The 7,384-nt window shown below is 37.4% G+C and overlaps 1 long non-coding RNA gene across 1 annotated transcript; it reads right to left on the bottom strand.

Moving 5' to 3' along the window:
- Positions 1-943: 943 nt before the first annotated feature.
- Positions 944-1,849, bottom strand: LOC149260791 (uncharacterized). Its single transcript, XR_016248344.1, has 2 exons — positions 1,748-1,849; positions 944-1,169 (listed from the first exon to the last, which is right to left on the bottom strand). It is a non-coding gene; the product is annotated as an uncharacterized LOC149260791 (long non-coding RNA).
- Between the last annotated feature and the right edge of the window lie 5,535 nt (positions 1,850-7,384).

Raw genomic sequence — 7,384 nt, 5'->3', positions numbered from 1 at the left:
CCACCCCAATCGATTTGTGGATTTGTGGCCATTACAGTAATTAAATACAAACAGAAAAGGTCCAGCGCCCACAAAACCATCTGCAAAGTAGATAACTGTGCTATCAAAACTGACAGGGTGGTTGACACGGTGGATAACAGTGCTATCAAAATTGATAGGAGGAGGGTATTAATGTAAAAGGAGTTCTCAACGAGGAAAGAAGCAGCAAAGACAAAATACCATCCCCCAACAATATGCCTGCAAGTACAAACTTTCCAAGATTTCCTGAAATTGGATTTCCAATTTCAGAGGCAAATTTGTGGCCAAGATAGACTACGGCTAATCCGATTCGAGAGGGATTTATAATCAAGATTTCACCTATAAATCAATTCCGTCGAACCGGAAAGTCGCACTCCAATACAGTAGGATCCGGTCGCACTCCAATGCAGTAGGGCAGATTTGTAAATCAGGATTTCACGTACCTCAATTTTTCCAGTCGCGGAACCATAAAGTCGGATACCTCGGATATCTCAAATTTTCCAGTCGCGGAACCATAAAGTTGGATACCTCGGATATCTCAATTTTTCCGGTCGCCGAACCATCCGGTCGCCGAACCAGGACAAAGTCCAAAAAATCACACTAAAAACAACACTAAAAACCCACCGGAAAGGCTTCCAAAAAGTCGCATTAAAATCACACTAAAAACAACACTAAAAAACACTAAAAACCCAACACTAAAAACCCACCGGAAAGGCTTCCAAAAAGTCGCATTAAAATCACACTAAAAACAACACTAAAAAACACTAAAAACCCACCGGAAAGGCTTCCAAAAAGTCGCATTAAAATCACACTAAAAACAACACTAAAAACCCAACCCACCGGAAAGGCTTCCAAAAAGTCGCATTATAGACTACGCCAAAAAAACTCCATTGTAATAGTTTGCGAAAATCCACAACCTCGAAAATTTCAAGTCAATAGCTCCACCTGACTGATGGAAATAGAACATCTTTGCCAGATCTTTTCGCCAAAGTGGAACCTTTCTTCCACAGAATGCAATATACAGGCTAGAAAGATCAGGTTCGTCAGATTGAGGCATTTGCTAGCAAAACTGCTGTCAATGATTCAGAAACTGGAACATATCTTCCAACCCTTCACCACAGGAATGTCGATCCAACAGTCTTAACAAAAATCTGCAAATTGAAATATAATTAACATAAATAAAACGTAGTCAATCGCGGCCATTATCGATAGAGCATCACCATCACATGCCAGACATAATTTGAAAAAAGGTAAGGAAAAAACCCAGCACGACTTCAGAACCATCACAATACACAAACAAGCCCCGAGTTACAATTCAATTCCTTGCGAGGAAATGCCTAAAAAACTAGCAATAAATTCATTAAAATCCCCAAAACACCGTGACAAACGAAAAAGATTAATCTTGTAACAGGCCAAGAGCAACATCTATAGTCACCACCTCGGAGGCTGAAATTTCAGACACAATGCACACACAGAACCTCTACCTAGAATTTCAGTCAGTGTTGAACCTAGAGCAATATAGCATAGTCCGTAAAATCTTGGGAATATAAGGGTGGTAAGATATTTTTTATGAAGAACTCCGTTAATATGACACTATTTATCAAAAATCAGAAGAAACAAGACCGACAATCAATAGCGATCGAGGATTATAGAATAGTAAAATACAATGATAAAATCAATAACAGAATTGAAAGATTCGGCGACATACATAAAGAACAGCATAACTCACTGTCAATAAAGTAAACACATGCATAGGCGGCCTCTGTACACAGTTTAAACCCTGCTGCTCGCAGATTGTAAAGAAAAACCGAATATCTCCGGAGTCACAATCACAATGCAAGGTGACGAAGGAGGGTAGCAGCGTATTTAATGAGAGGCAGTCGACCGACGTCCTAATACAACGACACGGGTGCAGGGCATGCACAAAGACACGGGTGTAGGGCAGGCATTACGAGATTAATATAACCATGAAAAGAGCGTGATGTCTCCACGAAGAGGGAATGGTAATCGAAATGATTTTGGCGGTGGAGTTACATGAATTGCAACCTCTCACAGAGCGCGTATTCCTAATGAATAATCGAAAAGCTCGAGCTCAAGGGGTCTTTGGTTCACGGTAGAAATCGACTGTCCAGGTGTGAATCCAACACTGAGATTTGCAATTTAAAAAATAAATGAAACCTAAATCAACTTGCATCTCTCAAAGTTTATCTAAAAATGATAGAGCACTACATTAAAAACCGAGATATAAAATCCGAAAAAACGATTTAATAATGTTAAAGCCCTTTTACTTAGTATTCATCACATGATTACACGTCTTTGTAATTTAAAAAATATTTAAAATTAGTATAAAATAATAATAATTAAGGAATGGTTTTTTTTCAGTAAGGAAAAACTGTCTGTTTTATATTATGATTAAAACAGTACATATTTATGATGGACATATCCTCTTCATAAATCTTGTGATATCCACAACTTTGATTATATGGGGAGAATATACTCAACTTACATCTTAAACTGTTTTCTAATATTTGCAACATTTATCTCTACCTCATTGACAATATATCATAGAAACTCTCTAAGAGATTCTATAAGACTGGATGTGCCTCAAATCATTTACATGTTCTGTATATCACTATATTAAAGTATTCATTCCTCTTATCTTTTCTATACAAAACCAAATACAAAAATTGTACAAAACTTTAAACAAAAATAAACAGAGATTTTGTATGAACTTATGTGCATTGATGTTTTGCTTTTTTGGATGATCATCAGTGGTCTATCTCGGCAACTTTAGATTTTCTACTTTTGCCTTGTCCGATCTTATTTTTATCATGATATACATACCTTTTTCTGTGGCTAGTAATCCTTTCTTCGACAATTCATCCGCGAACTTGTTATGTGCCCTGCTAATGCGCTAAATGGACAGATGCTGAAAGGTATTCCATATGCTTTTTATACGCCTCAGCCAACCTTGTAGAGAATTTTGTTGGATATTGTTCTTCCCCTTAACATGATCTATCATACATTTGGAATCCCAAAAAATTTGTACTTGAGGGATATCCAAAAATTTGAATAAACCATAGTAAACCCCATAAAGCAACAACTTCTGTCTTCATGCTTGTTCCTTCTCCCACATACTAGTGTATCCGGAACTCTTGCTTTTCTGATAGCTTTAACCAGAACCCGCACCCACATCTTCCTCCATGAGTTGCCCCATCAAGAAACCCCACTGGGTAGTTGGTGATTTGATCTCTGCCCTTCTTTGTCCTTTTCTTTCCTTGATGTCTACATTCTGATCCAATACAACCCACTATTCTATGAGTTCATAGATTACATTTTCTCCCCATCTACTGGAACCAAAAATCAGTTGATTTCGACTTTTCCAAATTTCCCATAAAACAACCAAAGTGAGCAATCACCTAGTTTTTCTTTGAGTGCTCCACCATTTTAAACACTCCTCAATTGTATTAAACTAAATGAAAGGAATCTGCTTGTTGGTGAAGTGTTTCCAAATATTAATAGATCTATGGCAATGTAAGAATAATTGTTCATTATCCTCAGCATTATGCCTGCACAGATAGCATATCCTAGGACCATGATGGTTCTTCTTTTCTAAGTTTGCCCATGTGAGATTCTTGTTCTGCCACGTTAGCCAAAGGCAAATTACAATTTTTATTGGAATATTAATTTTCCAAAAACTATGAAACCAACAGTGTTCCACATCTTGTATTTCCTTCAGGAATATTTTGGGATAGCAGTCTGCCACCTCTATTTCTCCTGTGTTTTTCCTTTTACCAGCCCATGCTATACAATCCCCTTTGCTGTCAAAACTTATCCTTGCCTCCTTTAATGTTTTAACAAGTTGTAACCAATCCAATTTATACTGATCAATAAGATTCAGTTGGGAGGAATCAAGCCAAATTGGGATGTTACAATTCCAGTCACTGATCAGCTGGTTGGGGATATAAATGCCTCTTTTTTTCATATGCTATATTAATTCCATTGTCCCAAGTGGAACCTCACCTACTCCTATAATGCAATCTTTTCCCAACATAATTATATTACTTGATCCAAAAAACCACGATATATTTTGGAAGAGGGTATTCTTGACCCTGGTAAAGTTGTTCCATATCTGTGAGCCACCTTTTTTCCCAGTTGCTCCTTGTCTGAACCAAAAGGAAAACTCCTTATTCTTCATGTATTTAGATCAGATCAGCTTTCCCCATATGCCTTTACTATTGGTACCTCTCCATAAATATTTTAAAATAAGTACCCATCCAAAAAATTTAGATTTAGAACACCCCAACCACCCAAAATTTTAAGTCTAGTGATCTTTTCCAGCTTTACCAAATGATATTTATAGTTCCTTCTTGCACCAGCCCATATATAGTATAGCTCGCCATCACTCAATTCAGTGAATTAATAATCATTTGTGGAATGGGGAATAAGTGTGCCCAATAAATCCCCAGTTGAGTAAGAACTAACTGCGTGAGGATGATACGTCCTCCGATAGATAAACATATGTGTTCCCATCCCTTAATCTTCGAATAGAATCTTTCCAGCATTTTTATAGCATCCTAGTTTTAGTTGATACCTCGAATATTTCATACCCTTGTCTAGATTTTCTGCACTTACCCCAAAACAGTTCTGGATATATCTTATATCATCTTGCTTACATGATCCATATAGAATAATGGATTTCTATTCATTTTGTACAAGTCCGGTGGCTATCCCAAACTTTTTAATGTTTTATATATGAGAGAATTTAATTTTTATTTGTTTTTGGCATGTTTTTTAATTTTAGAAGAAATTTGTTAGTGGTGTGGTGGTTAGATTTACTCGGATTAAGAAATATTTTCCACTAACTAGATTTTTATATTGGTGTGAGATTTAAATACGTGCTCAATCAAGTTGGTTAAGTAATAAATATAGTTTTTCTATTTTAAGATAGCATTCATGTATTTATAAGTATTTTATTATTTGATTGATGAATTAATTAAGTATTTTTATGAAATATTATTTGTAAAAATTATAAAGCACTATTAAAAATAAAGTTGATAATATTAATCCCCCGATCGGGTGACAGAGTGGATAAACAAAAGTAATGGAGATGTCGAAAGCCTTATATCGCAGAACGTGGAGAGGTAATGCATACCAAGAGGGATGTCAGATAGGCGAAGTGGCATGAGTAATGTTGGGAAGAGGAGAGGTGGTAAGGACAGCGACATAAGGAGGATGGGACGACAGGTAGGTGCGATAGAGTATGAAAGCGGGGGTAAGGAAAGAAGGATGGATAGATTGCAAGGGAGAAGACGAAGGAGAGTGACAGGCAAGCTAGACACGCATTCAGCAAGCAGGTAGAGTAACCTCGGGTATGTTTACTATCTTTTCTCTATAATTTGCAAAGGAAAATTCAGTATGATGGGAGGGGAAAGGAACTTGGGTCAGGGAGGGAAGGAGAGACCCCATGTAGAGCTTATGCTTTGCAAACAGAGCAGTAGTAGCAAGAGAGAGTGGCCCGGTAGCTTTGCTTCGAGGTCAGAAAGGATGGAGGGCATAAAAGATAATAGGAAGGGGCGCATTGTGCGCAGGGCTAAGGATAGAAAGGCTAGAAAGGATTGTATCAGGGTAGCAGGGAGGTCTAAGAGTCCGGCAAATTTCTTCAAGCAGAAATTCTAGGTGGGTAAGGTAAGCTTGAGTAGCAGAGAGGAGCGAGCTTGTGAGGGGAAGCCGGGTAGGAAGCTAAGAAAGAATGGGGTGACCCTCAAAGGGGGTAATGCTCCAAAGAGAGGGAGTGGTGTTAGCCAGCAAGGCAGGAAGGGAGAGGAGAATCTTAGTGGTAAGCTCCCCGTGTTCACTATCCTGGGGCTGCTTAGAGAGGGGTTCAGCCCGAGGGAACCCAAGGAGGGAGGACGTAAAAAAGGAGGAGAGACAGTAACCAGGGGTCCGAAAGAGAAGCAGGACAAAGGGAGCAGGGAGAAGGTGAGGACCATCCCTGGCTCATTGGAGTACTTGGGAGTAGAGGAGTGTAGACATATCGGAGATAGCGCAGGCAGACAGAAACCCTATGAAGCAATTAAAATTTGGACAGGTAATGGCTGTTTTACCCTGACTCTGAACTGTGTCCATTGTGAACAAGTAGCAGAGACCGAAGACATGGTGCAGGCAGCCAGAGGACGAAGTCGCAGAGGACGGGAAATAATGGACCTCGATCTCAGGAACCTCAGAAAAAATGATTTGGAAGACAACCCATGGATGAGAGCATGGAGGAAGCAGCCAAGGCTTATAAGAAATGCACGGATGAAGGGATAAAGAAAATTATTGAGGAAATGGAGGAAAGGATTAGGGAGGAGGAATCGGAGGAAGAAATGGAGTAATGGAGAGACCTCATTCCCGATCCTGGAAATACTAGAGGAATACTTTCTCAATTTAAATAGACCTTACATTTGTACTGGCTCATGAAGAGGCTGATTGGAAAAGCAATGGAACAAGTGTCCATGGGAATGACTTTGATAATCAGAGACATGCTAGATTATAAATGAGACCTACAAATCATACAGTTCCAGCTATGCAAGCAGGACATAAGATTAGATCGAATACAAAGACACATTCCATGCATCATTGAAATGACACCAACGAATGGAGATTTAGTTGAAGACCTAGTGAACGTCAAGTTAGAATAGGAAGAGCCCAAGGAATAGACAGAGCTCATGGATCTTAGGTTACTTTCTTTTTAGCGGCTAGTTTTATTTTATATGCATGCTTATGGGACCTAAGTTTAAAGACTCGTTTTTAAATAGTTCTGTATATATTGTTTGGGTAGAAAGACTGATAACTTTCCAATTTTGGATGGCTTATAATATGCATAGGTGGTCAACAGACTTGGTTTCCCATTGGGCAAGTTGAGGCCACCTATTGACAGTATGTGGATTTAGTTTGCTTTTATATAAATAGAAAAGGAGGGCCTACCTAAGTTTACAAAAAAAAAAAAAATTGATAATATTAAAACTTTTTTACTCAATATTGTATTATCTGCATCTCTTGTAATTTTAAAGATATAATTATTTGAAAATTATTTAAAATTAAAATTATTAAAAAAATTGCATAAAAAACAATGCGTTTTATAGTTTTTCAAATTTTTGTAGGGAAATATCATCATTTGTATAATAAAATTTAGTACTAACAAGAAACATATGTATTATGTTTTTTATAAAAAAAAAATAACATATCATTATTTGAAAAACTTGAATTTCACATAGTAATACACATATTTTATAAATAAACAATTATATATTCAAAAATGATAATCAATTTCCTATTTTTTATCTTCTTACATATTTAATTTAATATTGAAGTGCCTCAAATC

This window comes from Pinus tabuliformis, chromosome 6, assembly GCF_031772625.1.
Source record: "Pinus tabuliformis cultivar Carrire ecotype Pingquan chromosome 6, CPIR1, whole genome shotgun sequence".
NCBI classification, from domain to species: Eukaryota; Viridiplantae; Streptophyta; class Pinopsida; order Pinales; family Pinaceae; genus Pinus; species Pinus tabuliformis.
This window is presented reverse-complemented; position numbering and strand designations above follow the sequence as displayed.